This window comes from Moschus berezovskii, chromosome 18 (genome assembly GCF_049115385.1).
Source record: "Moschus berezovskii isolate FMDL1 chromosome 18, NW_MosBer_1.0, whole genome shotgun sequence".
NCBI lineage: Eukaryota > Metazoa > Chordata > Mammalia > Artiodactyla > Moschidae > Moschus > Moschus berezovskii.
Genome location: NC_142477.1, coordinates 4,535,630 through 4,554,833, shown reverse-complemented (window position 1 = coordinate 4,554,833; position 19,204 = coordinate 4,535,630).

Below are 19,204 nucleotides of genomic sequence, written 5' to 3'. Positions count from 1 at the left end.
GAGGAGCCCCTGGGCACATTGAAGGGCTCGAGAGGAAAACGGAAGTTCCCCTTCCAACACCATAGGGGACGTGACTTTCCTGAAGCATCCCCAGCGAGTTCCTGAGGTCCCAGTCGCAACTGGAGAAGCACCCCCAGCTTCCCGCCGCAACTGGGTAAACACCCCAAAATTCTCTCCTCCATGCAAGATGAGGAAATTTGGCTATGAAGCATCTCAAGAGAAATACCACATTCCCCCTGGAAAGGCAAAAAGGTACTTGACACCCTTTATCCGACTCAGAAAGTTCCCACACACAGCCGTCCCCTTTGGAGAGGAGAACACACTTTACGGACTCAATTCGAGAGGAGCCCCTGTGCACATTGAAGGGCTCGAGAGGAAACCGGAAGTTCCCCTTCCAACACCAAAGGGGACCTGACTTCCCTGAAGCAACACCAGAGAGTTCCTGAGGTCCCCGTCGCAACTCGAGAAGCACCCCCAGCTTCCCGGCGCAACTCGAGAAACACCCCAAAATTATCCCCTGCATGCGAGATGAGGAAATTTGGCGATGCAGCATCTCACGAGAAATACCACATTCCCTCTGGAAAGGCAAAAAGTACTTGACACCCTTTATTCGACTCAGAAAGTTCCCTCACACAGCGTCCTTTTTGGAGAGGAGAACACACTTTACGGACTCAATTCGAGAGGAGCCCCTGTGCACATTGAAGGGCTCGAGAGGAAACCGGAAGTTCCCCTTCCAACACTAAAGGTGACCTGACTTCCCTGAAACAAGCCCAGCAAGTTCCTAAGGTCCCCGTCGCAACTCGAGAAGCACCCCTAGCTTCACACCGCAACTCGAGAAACACCCCAACATTATCCCCTCCATACGAGATAAGGAAATTTTGCGTTGCAGCATCTCACCTAAAATACCACATTCCCTCTGGAAAGGCAAAAAGGTACTTGACACCGTTTATTCGACTCAGAAAGTTCCCTCACACAGCCGTCCCCTTTGGAGAGGAGAACACACTTTACGGACTCAATTCGAGAGGAGCCCCTGTGCACATGAAGGGCTCGAGAGGAAACCGGAAGTTCCCCTTCCAACACCAAAGGGGACCTGACTTCCCTGAAGCAACCCCAGCGAGTTCCTGAGGTCCCCGTCGCAACTCGAGAAGCACCCCCAGCTTCCGGTCGCAACTCGAGAAACACCCCAAAATTATCCCCTCCATGCGAGATGAGGAAATTTGGTGATGAATCATCTCACGAGAAATACCACATTCCCTCTGGAAAGGCAAAAAGGTACTTGACACCCTTTATTCGACTCAGAAAGTAACCTCATAGTGCCATCTCCTTTGGAGAGGGGAACACACTTTACGGACTCAATTAGAGAGGAGACCCTGTGCACACTGAAGTGCTCGAGAGGAAACCGGAAGTTCCCCTTCCAACAACAAAGGGGACCTGACTTCCCTGAAGTAACACCAGCGAGTTCCTTAGGTCTCCGTCGCAACTCGAGAAGCACCCCCAGCTTCCCGCCGCAACTCGAGAAACACCACAAAATTATCCCCTCCATGCGAGATGAGGAAATTTGGCGATGCAGCATCTCCCGAGAAATACCACATTCCCTCTGGAAAGGCAAAAAGGTACTTGACACCCTTTATTCGATTCAGAAAGTTCCCTCACACCGCCGTCCCGTTTGGAGAGGAGAACACACTTTACGGAATCAATTCGAGAGGAGCCCCTGTGCACATTGAAGGGCTCGAGAGGAAACTGGAAGTTCCCCTTCCAACACCAAAGGGGACCTGACTTCCCTGAAGCAACACCAGCGAGTTCCTGAGGTCCCCGTCGCAACTCGAGAAGCACCCCCAGCTTCCCGGCGCAACTCGAGAAACACCCCAAAATTATCCCCTCCATGCGAGATGAGGAAATTTTGCGATGCAGCATCTCACGAGAAATACCACATTCCCTCTGGAAAGGCAAAAAGGTACTTGACACCCTTTATTCGATTCAGAAAGTTCCCTCACACAGCCGTCCCCTTTGGAGTGGAGAACTCACTTTCCGGACTCAATTCCGGAAGAGCCCATGTGCACATTGAAGGGCTGGAGAGGAAAACGGAAGTTCCCCTTCCAACAACAAAGGGGAACTGACTTTCTTGAAGCAACGCCAGCGAGTTCCTGAGGTCCCCGTCGCAACTCGAGAAGCAACCCCAGATTCCCACCGCAACTAGAGAAACACCCCAAAATTATCCCCTCCATGCGAGATGAGGAAATTTGGCGACGCAGCATCTCAAGAGAAATACCACATTCCCTCGGGAAAGGCAAAAAGGTACTTGACACCCTTTATTCGACTCAGAAAGTTCCCTCACACACCCGTCCCCTTTGGAGAGGAGAACACACTTTACGGACTCAATTCGAGAGGAGCCCCTGTGCACATTGAAGGGCTCGAGAGGAAACTGGAAGTTCCCCTTCCAACACCAAAGGGGACCTGACTTCCCTGAAGCAACCCCAGCGAGTTCCTGAGGTCCCCGTCGCAAATAGAGAAGCACCACCAGCTTCCCGCCGCAACTCGAGAAACACCCCAAAATTATCCCCTCCATGCGAGATGAGGAAATTTGGCGATGCAACATCTCAAGAGAAATACCACATTCCCTCTGGATAGGCAAAAAGGTACTTGACACCTTTTATTCGACTCAGAAAGTTCCCTCACACAGCCGTCCTCTTTGGAGAGGAGAACACAATTTACGGACTCAATTCGAGAGGAGTCCCTGTGTACATTAAAGGGCTCGAGACGAAACCGGAAGTTCCCCTTCCAACACCAAAGGGGACCTGACTTCCCTGAAGCAACCCCAGCGAGTTCCTGAGGTCCCCGTCGCAACTCGAGAAGCACCCCCAGCTTCCCGCCGCAAGTAGAGAAATACCCCAAAATTATCCACTCCATGCGAGATGAGGAAATTTCGCGATGCAGCATCTCAAGAGAAATACCACATTCCCTCTGGAAAGGCAAAAAGGTACTTGACACCCTTTATTCGACTCAGAAAGTTCCCTCACACTGCCGGCCGCTTTGGAGAGGAGAACAAACTTTACGGACTCAATTCGAGAGGAGCCCCTGTGCACATTGAAGGGCTCAAGAGTAAACCGGAAGTTACCCTTCCAACACCAAGGGGACCTGACTTCCCTGAAGCAACCCCAGCTAGTTCCTGAGGTCCCCGTCGCAACTTGAGAAGCACCCCCAGATTCCCGCCGCAACTCGAGAAAGACACCAAAGTTATCCCCTCCATGCGAGATGAGGAAATTTGGCGATGCAGCATCTCAAGAGAAATACCACATTCCCTCTGGAAAGGCAAAAAGGTACTTGACACCATTTATTCGACTCAGAAAGTTCCCTCACACAGCCGTCCCCTTTGGAGAGGAAAACACACTTTATGGACTCAATTCGAGAGGAGACCCTGTGCACATTGAAGGCCTCGAGATGAAACCGGAAGTTCCACTTCCAACACCAAAGGGGACCTGACATCCCTGAAGCAAACCCAGCGAGTTCCTGAGGTCCCCGTCGCAACTCGAGAAGCACCCCCAGCTTCCCGCCGCAACTCGAGAAACACCCCAAAATTATCCCCTCCATGCCAGATGAGGAAATTTGGCGAAGCAGCATCTCAAGAGAAATACCACATTGCCTCTTGAAAGGCAAAAAGGTACTTGACACCCTTTATTCGACTCAGAAAGTAACCTCATAGTGCCATCCCCTTTGGAGAGGAGAACACACTTTACGGACTCAATTAGAGAGGAGACCCTGTGCACACTGAAGTGCTCGAGAGGAAACCGGAAGTTCCCCTTCCAACAACAAAGGGGACCTGACTTCCCTGAAGTAACACCAGCGAGTTCCTTAGGTCTCCGTCGCAACTCGAGAAGCACCCCCAGCTTCCCGCCGCAACTCGAGAAACACCACAAAATTATCCCCTCCATGCGAGATGAGGAAATTTGGCGATGCAGCATCTCCCGAGAAATACCACATTCCCTCTGAAAAGGCAAAAAGATACTTGACACCCTTTATTCGACTCAGAAAGTTCCCTTACACAGCCGTCCCGTTTGGAGAGGAGAACACACTTTACGGAATCAATTCGAGAGGAGCCCCTGTGCACATGAAGGGCTCGAGAGGAAACTGGAAGTTCCCCTTCCAACAACAAAGGGGACCTGACTTCCCTGAAGCAACACCAGCGAGTTCCTGAGGTCCCCGTCGCAACTCGAGAAGCACCCCCAGCTTCCCGGCGCAACTCGAGAAACACCCCAAAATTATCCCCTCCATGCGAGATGAGGAAATTTTGCGATGCAGCATCTCACGAGAAATACCACATTCCCTCTGGAAAGGCAAAAAGGTACTTGACACCCTTTATTCGACTCAGAAAGTTCCCTCACACAGGCGTCCCCTTTGGAGTGGAGAACACACTTTCCGGACTCAATTCCGGAAGAGCCCATGTGCACATTGAAGGGCTGGAGAGGAAAACGGAAGTTCCCCTTCCAACAACAAAGGGGAACTGACTTCCTTGAAGCAACGCCAGCGAGTTCCTGAGGTCCCCGTCGCAACTCGAGAAGCAACCCCAGATTCCCACCGCAACTAGAGAAACACCCCAAAATTATCCCCTCCATGCGAGATGAGGAAATTTGGCGACGCAGCATCTCAAGAGAAATGCCACAATCCCTCGGGAAAGGCAAAAAGGTACTTGAAACCCTTTATTCGACTCAGAAAGTTCCCTCACACACCCGTCCCCTTTGGAGAGGAGAACACACTTTACGGACTCAATTCGAGAGGAGACCCTGTGCACATTGAAGGGCTCGAGAGGAAACCGGCAGTTCCCCTTCCAACACCAAAGGGGATCTGACTTCCCTGAAGCAACCCCAGCGAGTTCCTGAGGTCCCCGTCGCAAATCGAGAAGCACCCCCAGCTTCCCGCCGCAACTCGAGAAACACCCCAAAATTATCCCCTCCATGCGAGATGGGGAAATTTGGCGATGCAACATCTCAAGAGAAATACCACATTCCCTCTGGAAAGGCAAAAAGGTACTTGACACCCTTTATTCGACTCAGAAAGTTCCCTCACACAGCCGTCCTCTTTGGAGAGGAGAACACAATTTACGGACTCAATTCGAGAGGAGTCCCTGTGTACATTGAAGGGCTCGAGACGAAACCGGAAGTTCCCCTTCCAACACCAAAGGGGACCTGACTTCCCTGAAGCAACCCCAGCGAGTTCCTGAGGTCCCCGTCGCAACTCGAGAAGCACCCCCAGCTTCCCGCCGCAAGTAGAGAAATACCCCAAAATTATCCACTCCATGCGAGATGAGGAAATTTCGCGATGCAGCATCTCAAGAGAAATACCACATTCCCTCTGGAAAGGCAAAAAGGTACTTGACACCCTTTATTCGACTCAGAAAGTTCCCTCACACTGCCGGCCCCTTGGTAGAGGAGAACAAACTTTACGGACTCAATTCGAGAGAGCCCCTGTGCACATTGAAGGGCTCAAGAGGAAACCGGAAGTTCCCCTTCCAACACCAAGGGGACCTGACTTCCCTGAAGCAACCCCAGCTAGTTCCTGAGGTCCCCGTCGCAACTTGAGAAGCACCCCCAGATTCCCGCCGCAACTCGAGAAAGACACCAAAGTTATCCCCTCCATGCGAGATGAGGAAATTTGGCGATGCAGCATCTCAAGAGAAATACCACATTCCCTCTGGAAAGGCAAAAAGGTACTTGACACCCTTTATTCGACTCAGAAAGGTCCCTCACACAGCCGTCCCCTTTGGAGAGGAAAACACACTTTATGGACTCAATTCGAGAGGAGACCCTGTGCACATTGAAGGGCTCGAGAGGAAACCGGAAGTTCCTCTTCCAACAACAAAGGGGACCTGATTTCCCTGAAGCAACCCCAGCAGGTTCCTGAGGTCCCCGTCGCAACTCGAGAATCACCCCCAGCTTGCCGCCGCAACTCGAGAAACACCCCAAAATTATCCCCTCCAAGCGAGATGAGGAAATTTGGCGATGCAGCATCTCAAGAGAAATACCACATTCCCTCTGGATAGGCAAAAAAGGTACTTGACACACTTTATTCGACTCAGAAAGTTCCATCAAACAGCCCTCCCCATTGGAGAGGAGAACACACTTTACGGACTCAAATCGAGAGGAGCCCCTGTGCACATTTAAGGGCTCCAGAGGAAACCGGAAGTTCCCCTTCCAACACCAAAGGGGACCTGACTTCCCTGATGCAACCCCAGCGAGTTCCTGAGGTTCACGTCGCAACTCGAGAAGCACCCCGAGCTTCCCGCCGCAACTCGAGAAACACCCCAAAATTATCCCCTCCATGCCAGATGAGGAAATTTGGCGATGCAGCATCTCAAGAGAAATACCACATTCCCTCTGGAAAGGCAAAAAGGTACTTGACACCCTTTATTTGACTCAGAAACTTCCCTCACACAGCCGTCCCCTTTGGAGAGGAGAACACACTTTACGGACTCAATTCCAGAGAGCCCCTGTGCACATTGAAGGGCTCGAGAGGAAACCGGAAGTTCCCGTTCCAACACCAAAGGGGGCCTGACTTTCCTGAAGCAACCCCAGCGAGTTCCTGAGGTCCCCGTCCCAACTCGAGAAGCACCCCAACTTCCCGCCGCAACTCGAGAAACACGCCAAAATTATCCCCTCCATGCGAGATGCGGAAAATTGGCGATGCAGCATCTCAAGAGAAATACCACGTTCCCTCTGGAAAGGCAAAAAGGTACTTGACACCCTTTATTCGACTCAGAAAGTTCCCTCACACAGCCGTCCCCTTTGGAAAGGAGAACACACTTTACTGACTCAATTCGATATTAGCCCCAGTGCACATTGACGGGCTCGAGAGGAACACGGAAGTTCCCCTTCTAACAACATAGGGGACCAGACTTCCCTGAAGCAACCCCAGCGAGTTCCTGAGGTCCCCGTCGCAACTCGAGGAGCACCACCAGCTTCCCGCCGCAACTCGAGAAACACCCCAAAATTATCCCCTCCATGCGAGATGAGGAAATTTGGCGATACAGCATCTCAAGAGAAATGCCACATTCCCCCTGGAAAAGCAAAGAGGTACTTGACACCCTTTATTCGACTCAGAAAGTTCCCTCACACAGCCGTCCCCTTTGGAGAGGAAAACACACTTTACGGACTCAATTCGAGAGCAGCCCCTGTGCACATGGAAGGCCTCGAGATGAAACCGGAAGTTCCACTTCCAACACCAAAGGGGACCTGACATCCCTGAAGCAAACCCAGCGAGTTCCTGAGGTCCCCGTCGCAACTCGAGAAGCACCCCCAGCTTCCCGCCGCAACTCGAGAAACACCCCAAAATTATCCCCTCCATGCCAGATGAGGAAATTTGGCGATGCAGCATCTCAAGAGAAATACCACATTCCCTCTTGAAAGGCAAAAAGGTACTTGACACCATTTATTCGACTCAGAAAGTTCCCTCACACTGCCGGCCCCTTTGGAGAGGAGAACACACTTTACGGACTCAATTCGAGATTAGCCCCTGTGCACATTGAAGGGCTCGAGAGGAACCCGTAAGTTCTTCTTCCAACACCATACGGGACCAGACTTCCTGAAGCAACCCCAGCGAGTTCCTGAGATCCCCGTCGCAACTCGAGAAGCACCCCCTGCTTCCCGCCGCAACCTGAGAAAAACCCCAAAATTATCCCCTCCATGCGAGATGAGGAAATTTGGCGATGCAGCATCTCAAGAGAAATACCACATTCCCTCTGGAAAGGCAAAAAGGTACTTGACACCCTTTATTCGACTCAGAAAGTTCCCTCACACAGCCGTCCTCTTTGGAGAGGAGAACACACTTTACGGACTCAATTCGAGAGGAGCCCCTGTGCACATTGAAGGACTCGAGAGGAAACCGGAAGTTCCCCTTCCAACACCAAAGGGGACCTGACTTCCCTGAAGCAACCCCAGCGAGTTCCTGAGGTCCCCGCCGCAACTCGAGAAACACCCCCAGCTTCCCGCCGCAACTCGAGAAACACCCCAAATTTATCCCCTCCATGCGAGATGTGGAAATATGGCGATGCAGCATCTCAAGAGAAATACCACATTCCCTCTGGAAAGGCAAAATGGTACTTGACACCCTTTATTCGACTCAGAAGTTCCCTCACACAGCCGTCCCCTTTGGAGAGGAGAACACACTTTACGGACTCAATTCGAGAGGAGACCCTGTGCACATTGAAGGGCTCGAGAGGTAACCGGAAGTTCGCCTTCCAACACCAAAGGGGATCTGACTTCCCTGAAGCCACCCCAGCGAGTTCCTGAGGTCCCCGTCGCAACTCGAGGAGCACCCCCAGCTTCCCGCCGCAACTCGAGAAACAACCCAAAATTATCCCCTCCATGCGAGATGAGGAAGTTTGGCGATGCAGCATCTCAAGAGAAATACCACATTCCCTCTGGGAAGACAAAAAGGTACTTGACACCCTTTATTCGACTCAGAAAGTTCCCTCACACAGCCGTCCCCTTTGGAGAGGAGAACACACTTTACGGACTCAATTCGAGAGGATCCCCTGTGCACACTGAAGGGCTCGAGAGGAAACCGGAGATTCCCCTTCCAACACCAAAGGGGACCTGACTTCCCTGAAGCAACCCCAGCGAGTTCCTGAGGTCCCCGTCGCAACTCGAGAAGCACCCCCAGCTTCCCGCCGCAAGTAGAGAAATACCCCAAAATTATCCACTCCATGCGAGATGAGGAAATTTCGCGATGCAGCATCTCAAGAGAAATACCACATTCTCTCTGGAAAGGCTAAAAGGTACTTGACACCCTTTATTCGACTCAGAAAGTTCCCTCACACTGCCGGCCCCTTTGGAGAGGAGAACAAACTTTACGGACTCAATTCGAGAGGAGCCCCTGTGCACATTTAAGTGCTCAATAGGAACCCGCAAGTTCCCCTTCCAACACCAAAGGGGACCTGACTTCCCTGAAGCAACCCCAGCGAGTTCCTGAGGTTCCCGTCGCAACTCGAGAAGCACCCCGAGCTTCCCGCCGCAACTCGAGAAACACCCCAAAATTATCCCCTCCATGCCAGATGAGGAAATTTGGCGATGCAGCATCTCAAGAGAAATACCACATTCCCTCTGGAAAGGCAAAAAGGTACTTGACACCCTTTATTTGACTCAGAAACTTCCCTAACACAGCCGTCCCCTTTGGAGAGGAGAACACACTTTACGGACTCAATTCCAGAGAGCCCCTGTGCACATTGAAGGACTCGAGAGGAAACCGGAAGTTCCCGTTCCAACACCAAAGGGGGCCTGAATTTCCTGAAGCAACCCCAGCGAGTTCCTGAGGTCCCCGTCCCAACTCGAGAAGCACCCCAACTTCCCGCCGCAACTCGAGAAACACGCCAAAATTATCCCCTCCATGCGAGATGCGGAAATTTGGCGATGCAGCATCTCAAGAGAAATACCACATTCCCTCTGGAAAGGCAAAAAGGTACTTGACACCCTTTATTCAATTCAGAAAGGTCCCTCACACAGCCGTCCCCTTTGGAGAGGAGAACACACTTTACTGACTCAATCGAGATTAGCCCCTGTGCACATTGACGGGCTCGAGAGGAACACGGAAGTTCCCCTTCTAACAATATAGGGGACCAGACTTCCCTGAAGCACCCCAGCGAGTTCCTGAGGTCCCCGTCGCAACTCAAGAAGCACCCCCAGCTTCCCAGGGCAACTCGAGAAACACCCCAAAATTATCCCCTGCATGCGAGATGAGGAAATTTGGCGATGCAGCATCTCAAGAGAAATACCACATTCCCTCTGGAAAGGCAAAAAGGTACTTGACACCCTTTATTCGACTCAGAAAGTTCCCTCACACAGCCGTCCCCTTTGGAAAGGAGAACACACTTTACGGACTCAATTCGAGAGGAGCCCCTGTGCACATTGAAGGACTCGAGAGGAAACCGGAAGTTCCCCTTCCAACACCAAAGGGGACCTGAGTTCCCTGAAGCAACCCCAGCGAGTTCCTGAGGTCCCCGTCGCAACTCGAGGAGCACCACCAGCTTCCCGCCGCAACTCGAGAAACACCCCAAAATTATCCCCTCCATGCGAGATGAGGAAATTTGGCGATACAGAATCTCAAGAGAAATGCCACATTCCCCCTGGAAAAGCAAAGAGGTACTTGACACCCGTTATTCGACTCAGAAAGTTCCCTCACACAGCCGTCCCCTTTGGAAAGGAGAACACACTTTACGCACTCAATTCGAGAGGAGCCCCTGTGCACATTGAAGGCCTCGAGATGAAACCGGAAGTTCCACTTCCAACACCAAAGGGGACCCGACATCCCTGAAGCAAACCCAGCGAGTTCCTGAGGTCCCCGTCGCAACTCGAGAAACACCCCCAGCTTCCCTCCGCAACTCGAGAAACACCCCAAAATTATCCCCTCCATGCCAGATGAGGAAATTTGGCGATACAGCATCTCAAGAGAAATACCACATTCCCTCTTGAAAGGCAAAAAGGTACTTGACACCATTTATTCGACTCAGAAAGTTCCCTCACACTGCCGGCCCATTTGGAGAGGAGAACACACTTTACGGACTCAATTCGAGATTAGCCCCTGTGCACATTGAAGGGCTCGAGAGGAACCCGTAAGTTCTTCTTCCAACACCATACGGGACCAGACTTCCCTGAAGCAACCCCAGCGAGTTCCTGAGATCCCCGTCGCAACTCGAGAAGCACCCCCTGCTTCCCGCCGCAACCTGAGAAAAACCCCAAAATTATCCCCTCCATGCGAGATGAGGAAATTTGGCGATGCAGCATCTCAAGTGAAATACCACATTCCCTCTGGAAAGGCAAAAAGGTACTTGACACCCTTTATTCGACTCAGAAAGTTCCCTCACACAGCCGTCCTCTTTGGAGAGGAGAACACATTTTACGGACTCAATTCGAGAGGAGCCCCTGTGCACATTGAAGGACTCGAGAGGAAACCGGAAGTTCCCCTTCCAACACCAAAGGGGACCTGACTTCCCTGAAGCAACCCCAGCGAGTTCCTGAGGTCCCCGTCGCAACTCGAGAAACACCCCCAGCTTCCCGCCGCAACTCGAGAAACACCCCAAATTTATCCCCTCCATGTGAGATGTGGAAATTTGGCGATGCAGCATCTCAAGAGAAATACCACATTCCCTCTGGAAAGGCAAAATGGTACTTGACACCCTTTATTCGACTCAGAAAGTTCCCTCACACAGCCGTCCCCTTTGGAGAGGAGAACACACTTTACGGACTCAATTCGAGAGGAGACCCTGTGCACATTGAAGGGCTCGAGAGGTAACCGGAAGTTCGCCTTCCAACACCAAAGGGGATCTGACTTCCCTGAAGCCACCCCAGCGAGTTCCTGAGGTCCCCGTCGCAACTCGAGAAGCACCCCCAGCTTCCCGCCGCAACTCGAGAAACACCCCAAAATTATCCCCTCCATGCGAGATGAGGAAGTTTGGCGATGCAGCATCTCAAGAGAAATACCACATTCCCTCTGGGAAGACAAAAAGGTACTTGACACCCTTTATTCGACTCAGAAAGTTCCCTCACACAGCCGTCCCCTTTGGAGAGGAGAACACACTTTACGGACTCAATTCGAGAGGATCCCCTGTGCACACTGAAGGGCTCGAGAGGAAACCGGAAGTTCCCCTTCCAACACCAAAGGGGACCTGACTTCCCTGAAGCAACCCCAGCGAGTTCCTGATGTCCCCGTCGCAACTCGAGGAGCACCCCCAGCTTCCCGCCGCAACTCGAGAAACACCCCAAAATTATCCCCTCCATGCGAGATGAGGAAATTTGGCGATGCAGCATCTCAAGGGAAATACCACATTCCCTCTGGAAAGGCAAAAATGTACTTGACACCCTTTATTCGACTCAGAAAGTTCCCTCACACAGCCGTCCCCTTTGGAGAGGAGAACACAGTTTATGGACTCACTACGAGATGAGCCCCTGTTCACATTTAAGGGCTCGAGAGCAAACCGGAAGTTCTCATTCCCACAATGAAGGGCACCAGACTTTCCTGAAGCAACCCGAGCGAGTTCCTTAGGTCCCCTTAGCAACTCGAGAATTATCCCCAGCTTCCCGCCGCAACTCGAGAAAAACCACAAAATTATCCCCTCAATGCGAGAAGAGGAAATTTTGCAATGCAGAAGATGAAGAGAAATACCACTTGCCCCCTTGAAATGCAAAATGGTACTTGACACCCTTTATTTGACTCAGAAAGATCCCTCAAACAGCCGTCCCCATTGGAGAGGAGAACACAGTTTATGGACTCTTTTTGAGATGAGCTCCTGTTCACATTGAAGGGCTCGAGAGCAAACCGGTAGTGCTCCTTCCAATGCCAAAGTTGACCTGACTTCCCTGAAGCAACCCCAGCGAGTTCCTGAGGTCCCCGTCGCAACTCGAGAAGTACCGCCAGCTTCCCGCCACAACTCGAGAAACACCACAAAATTATCCCCTCTATGCGAAATGAGGTAATTTTCCGAAGCAGAGTCTCAAGAGAAATACCACATTGCATCTTGAAAGGCAAAAAAGTACTTGACAGCCTTTATTCGACTCAGAAAGTTCCCTCACACACCCGTCCACATTGGAGAGGAGAACACACTTTCTGAACTCAATTCGAGATGAGCCCCTGTTCATATTGAAGGGCTCGATAGTAAACCGGAAGTTACACTTCCAACACCAATGGGGACCTGACTTCCCTGAAGCAACGTTAGTGAGTTCCTGAGTTCCCCGTCGGACTTCGAGAAGTACCCCCACCTTCCCGCCGCATCTCACGCAACAGCACAAAATTATCCCCTCAATGCGAGATGAGGAAATTTTGCGATGCAGAACCCAAGAGAAATACCACTTTCCCTCTTGAAAGGCAAAAAGGTCCTTGACACCCTTTATTCGACTCAGAAAGTTCCCTCAAACAGCCGTCCCCATTGGAGAGGAGAACACACTTTATGAATTCAATACTAGATGAGCCCTTGTTCACATTTAAGGGCGTGAGAGCAAACCGGAAGTTCTTATTCCCACAATGAAGGGCAGCTGACTTCCCTGAAGCAACCGGAGCGAGTTCGTGAGGTCCTCGTCGGAACTCGAGAAATACCCCCACCTTCCCGCCGCAACTCGAGAAACACCAACAAATTATCCCCTCAATGCGAGATGTGGAAATTTTCCGATAGAGAAGCTGAAGAGAAATACCACTTGCCCTATTGAAAGGCAAAAAGTTACTTTACACCCTTTATTCGACTCAGAAATTTCCCTCACACAGCCTTCCCCATTGGAGAGGGGAACACACTTTATGGACTCAATTCGAGATGAGCCCATGTTCACATTTAACGGCTCGATAGCAAACCGGACGTTCCTCTTCCAACACCAAAGCGGACCTGACTTCACTGAAGCAACCCGAGCGAGTTCCTGATGTCCCCATCGCAATTCAAAAAGTATCCCCAGCTTCCTGCCCCAACACGAGAAACACCACAGAAATATCCCGTCAATGTGAGGTGAGGAAATTTTGCGATGCAGAATCTCAAGAGAAATACCACATTCCCTCTTGAAAGGCAAAAAGGTCCTTGACATCCTTTATTCGACTCAGAAAGTTCCCTCACAGAGCCATCCCCATTGGAGAGAACACACTTTAAGGACTCAATATGAGATGAGCCCTGTTCATATTTAAGGGCTCGAGAGGAAACCAGAAGTTCCCCTTCCAACACTAAAGGTGACCTGACTTCCCTGAAAGAACCCGAGCGAGTTCCTGATGTCCCCGACGCAACTAGCGAAGTACCCCCTGCGCCCCGCCGCAACCAGAGAAACACTACAAAATTATCTCCTCAATGCGAAAAGAGGAAATTTTGCGATGCAGAATCTCAAGAGAAATACCATATTCCCTCTTGAAAGGCAAAAAGGTACTTGACACCCTTTATTCGACTCAGAAAGTTCCCTCACACAGCCGTCCCCATTGGAAAGGAGAACACACTTTACGGACTCAATACGAGATGAGCCCCTGTTCACATTTAAGGGCTCGAGAGCAAACCGGAAGTTCTCATTCCCACAACGAAGGGCACCTGACTTCCCTGAAGCAACCGGAGCGAGTTCCTGAGGTCCCCGTCGCAACTCGAGAAATATCCCAGCTTCCGCCGCAACTGGAGAAACACCAGCAAATTATCCCCTTAATGCGAGATGAGGAAATTTTGCAATGTAGAAGCTGAAGAGAAATACCACTTGCCCTCTTGAAAGGCAAAAAGGTACTTTACACCCTTTATTCGACTCAGAAATTTCCCTCACACAGTCGTCGTCATTGGAGAGGAGAACACACTTTATAGTCTCAACTGGAGATGAGGTCCGATTCCCATTTAATATCTCGAGAGTAATCCGGAAGTTCCCCTTCCAACACCAAAGGGGACCTGACTTCTCTGAAGCAACCCAAGCAAGTTCCTGAGGTCCCCGTCGCAACTCGAGGAGTACCCCCAGCTTCCCGCCGTAAAGTGAGAAACAACAAAAAATTATCCCGTCAGTGCGAGAGGAGGAAATTTTGCGCTGCAGAATACTAAGGGAAATCCCACATTCCCTCTTGAAAGGCAAAAGGGTACTTGACACCCTTTATGCGATCAGAACCTTCCCTCACACAGCCGTCCCCATTGGAGAGGAGAACACTCTTTATGGATTCAATTCGAGATGAGGCCCTATTCCCATTTAACGGCTCGAGAGTAAACCAAAAGTTCCCCTTCCAACACAAAAGGGGACCTGACTTACCTGAAGCAACCAGAGCGAGTTCCTGAGGTCCCCGTCGCAACTCGAGAAGTACCCCCAGCTTCCCGCAGCAACACGAGAAACACCACAAAATTATCCCCTCAATGCGAGAGGAGGAAATTTTCACTGCATGATCTCAAGAGTAATCGCACCTGTCTTCTTGAAAGGCAAAAGGGTACTTGACACCCTTTATGAGACCTAGAAAGTTCCCTCACACAGCCGTCCACATTGGTGAGGAGAACACACTTTATGGACTAAACTCGAGAAGAGGACATATTCCATTAAAGGGCTCGAGAGTAATCTGGAAGTCCCCCTTCCAGCACAAAAGGGGAACTGACTTCCCTGAAGTAACTCGAGTGACTACCTAAGGTCCCCGTCATAACTCGAGAAGTAACCCCTGCTTCCAGCCGCAATTCGAGAAACACCACAAAATTATCCCCTCAATGCGAGATGAGGAAATTTTGCACTGCATAATCTCAAGAGAAATCCCACTTTCCCGCTTGAAAGGGAAAAGGCTACTTGACTCCCTTTGTGCGACTCAGAAAGTTCCCTCACACAGCCGTCCTCAGTGGAGAGGAGAACACACTTTATGGACTCAACTCGAGAAGAGGCCCTATTCCCATTAAAGGGCTCGAGAGTAATCCAGAAGTTCCCCTTCCAGGACAAAACGGGACCTGACTTCCCTGAAGTAACTCAAGTGAGTTCCTGAGGTCCCCGTGGCAACTCGAGAAGTACCCCCAGCTTCCCACTGCAATTTGAGGAATACCACAAAATTATCCCCTCAATGCGAGATGAGGAAATTTTGCACTGCATAATCTCAAGAGAAATCCCACTTTCCCGCTTGAAAGGGAAAAGGCTACTTGACTCCCTTTGTGCGACTCAGAAAGTTCCCTCACACAGCCGTCCTCAGTGGAGAGGAGAACACACTTTATGGACTCAACTCGAGAAGAGGCCCTATTCCCATTAAAGGGCTCGAGAGTAATCCAGAAGTTCCCGTTCCAGGACAAAACGGGACCTTACTTCCCTGAAGTAACTCAAGTGAGTTCCTGAGATCCCCGTGGCAACTCGAGAAGTACCCCCAGCTTCCCGCTGCAATTTGAGGAATACCACAAAATTATCCCCTCAATGCGAGATGAGGTAATTTTGTGCTGCAGAATCTCGAGAGAAATCCCACATTCCCGCTTGAAAGGCAAAAGTGTACTTGACTCCCTTTAGGCGACTCAGAATGGTCCCTAACATCGTCCTCAGTAGAGAGGAGAACACATTTTATGGACTCAAATCGAGAAGAGGCAACATTCCCATTTAATGGCTCGAGAGTAATCCGGAAGTTCCCCTTCTAACACAAAAGGGGGACTTGTCTTACCTGAAGCAACCCGAGCGAGTTCCTGAGGTCCCAGTTGCAACTCGAGTAGTACCCACTGCTTCCCGATGCAACTCGAGAAACAACAATAAATTATCCCCTCAATTCGAAATGAGGTCATTTTGCACTGCACAATATCAACAGATTTCCCAAATTCCCGTCTGACTGGCATACAGGTAGTTGACATACTTGAAGCCACTCAGAAAGTTCCCTAACATACGTCCCCATTGGAAAGGAGAACATAATTTATGGACGCAACTCAAGAAGAGGCCCTATTCCCATTAAAGGGCTCGAGAGTAATCACGAAGTTACCCTTCCAGAACACAAGGGGACTTGACTTCCCCGAAGTAACTCGAGTGAGTACCTGAGGTCCCCATGGCAACTCGAGATGTAACCCCTGCTTCAAGCCGCAATTCGAGAAACACCAAAAAATTATCCCCTCAATGCGAGATGAGGAAATATTGCCCTGCAGAATCTCAAAGGAAATCCCACATTCCTGCTTGAAAGGGAAAGGCTACTTAACTCCCTTTATGCGACTCAGAAAGTTCCCTCAAAGAGCCATCCTCAGTGGAGAGGAGAACACACTTTATGGTCTCAAATCTAGAAGAGGCAATATTACAATTTTACGGCTCGAGAATAATCCGGAAGTTCCCCTTCAAAAAAAGAGGGGACTTGACTTCCCTGAAGCAACCCGAGCGAGTTCCTGAGGTCGCTGACACAACTCGAGAAGTACCCCCTGCTTCCCGCCGCAACTCGTGATACACCACAAAATTGTCCCCTCAATGCGAGATGAGGAAATGTTGCGCTGCAGAACCTCAAGAGAAATCCCACATTCCGTGTGAAAGCCAAAAGAGTACTCGACACCCTTTATGCGACCCAGAAAGTTCCCTCACACAGCCCTCCCCAGTTGAGAGGAGAAGGCATTTTATGGACTCAAATCGAGAAGAGGCAATATTCCCTTTAACGGCTCGAGAGTATTGGGGAAGTTCCACTTCAAGCACAAAAGGGGACTTAACAACCCGAGTGAGATTCTGAGGTCCCCGTCGCAACTCGAGAAGTACCTCGATCTTGGGGCCCCAAATCGAGAAACACCACAAAATAAGGCCCTAAATGCGAGATCAGGAATTTTTGCGCTACAGAATCTCAAGAGAAATACCACATTCCCTCATGAAAGGCAAAAGTGTTCTTGACATCCTTTAGGCGACTCAGAAATTTCACTAATATCAGTCCCCATTGGAGCGGAGAACACACTTTATGGACTCAATTCGAGATGAGCCTCTGTTCGCATTGAAGGGCTCGAGAGTAAACCAGAAGTTCCCCTTCCAACACAAAAGGGGACCTGACTTACCTAAAGCAACCAGAGCGAGTTCCTGAGGTCCCCGTCGCAACTCGAGAAGTACCCCCAGCTTCCCGCCGCAACTAGAGAAATACCACATAATTATTCCCTCGTGGCGAAAGGAGGAAATTTTGCGATGCTGAATCTCAAGAGAAATACCATATTCCCTATTTAACGGCAAAAAGGTCCTTGACACGCTTTATTCGACTCAGAAAGTTCCCTCACACAGCCGTGCCCATTGGAGAGGAGAACACAATTTATGGAATCAATTCAAGATGAGCCCCTGTTCACATTTAAGGGCACGAGAGTAAACAGGAAATTCCCCTTCCAACACCAAAGGGGATCTGACTTCCCTGAAGCAACCCCAGCGAGTTCCTGAGGTCTAAGACGCAAATCAAGAAGTACCCCCAGCTTCCAGCCGCAAGTCGAGAAACACCACAAAATTATCCCCTCAATGCCAGAGGAGGAAATTTTGCGATGCAGAATCTCAAGAGAAATACCACATCACTCTTGGAAGGCAAAAAGTTCCTTGACACCCTATATTCCACTCAGAAAGTTCCCTCACACAGCCGACCACATTGGAGAGGAGAACAAACTTTATGGACTCAATTTGAGATGAGCCCCTGTTCACATTTAAGAGCTCCAGAGTAAAGCGGAAGTTCCCCTACCCACACCAAAGGGAACCTGACTTCCCTGAAGCAACCCGAGCGAGTTCCTGAGGTCCCCGTCCCAACTCGAGAGGTACCGCCAGCTTCGCCGTGCAACTCGAGAAACACCACTAAATTATTCCCTCAATGCGAGAAGAGGAAATTTTGCGATGCAAAATCTCAAGAGAAATACCACATTCCCTCTTGAAAGGCAAAAAGGTCCTTGACACCCTTTATTCGACTCAGAAAGTTCCCTCACACAGCCGTCCCCTTTGGAGAGGAGAACACACTTTATGGACTCAATTCGAGAAGAGGACCTGTTCACATTGAAGGGCTCGAGAATAAACCGGAAGTTCCCCTTCCAACAGCAAAGGGGACCTAACACTCCTGAAGCAACACGAGCCAGTTCCTGAGGTCCCCATCGCAACTCGAGAAGTACCCCCAGCTTCCCGCCACAACTCGAGAAACACCATAAAATTATCCCCTCAATGCGAGAGGAGGAAATTTTACTATGCAATCTCAAGAGAAATACCGCATTCCCTCTTGAAAGGCAAAAAGGTCCTTGACACTCTTTATTCAACTCAGAAAGTTTCCTCTCATAGCCGTCACCCTTGGAGAGGGGAACACACTTTATGGACTCAATTCGAGATGAGCCCCTGTTCACACTGAAGGGCTCGAGAGTAAACCGAACGTTCCCCTTCCAACAACAAAAGGGACCTGACTTCCTTGAAACAACAAGAGCGAGTTCCTAAGGTCCCCGGCAGAACTTGAGAAGTACCCCCAGCTTCCCACCGCAACTCGTGTAACATTACAAATTTATGCCCTCAATGCGAAAGGAGGAAATTTGCGATGCTGAATCTCAAGAGAAATACCATATTACCTACTTACAGGCAAGGTCCATGACACGCTTTATTCGACTCAGAAAGTTCCCTCACACAGCCGTTCCCATTGGAGAGGAGAACACTGTTTATGGACTCAATTCGAGATAAGCCCCTGTTCACATTTAAGGGCTCGAGAGTAAACACGAAATTCCCTTTCCAACACAGAAAGGGGACCTGACTTACCTGTTGCAACCCCAGCGAGTTGTTGAGGTCCCAGTCGCAACTCGAGAATTACCGCCAGCTTCCCGCCACAACTCGAAAAA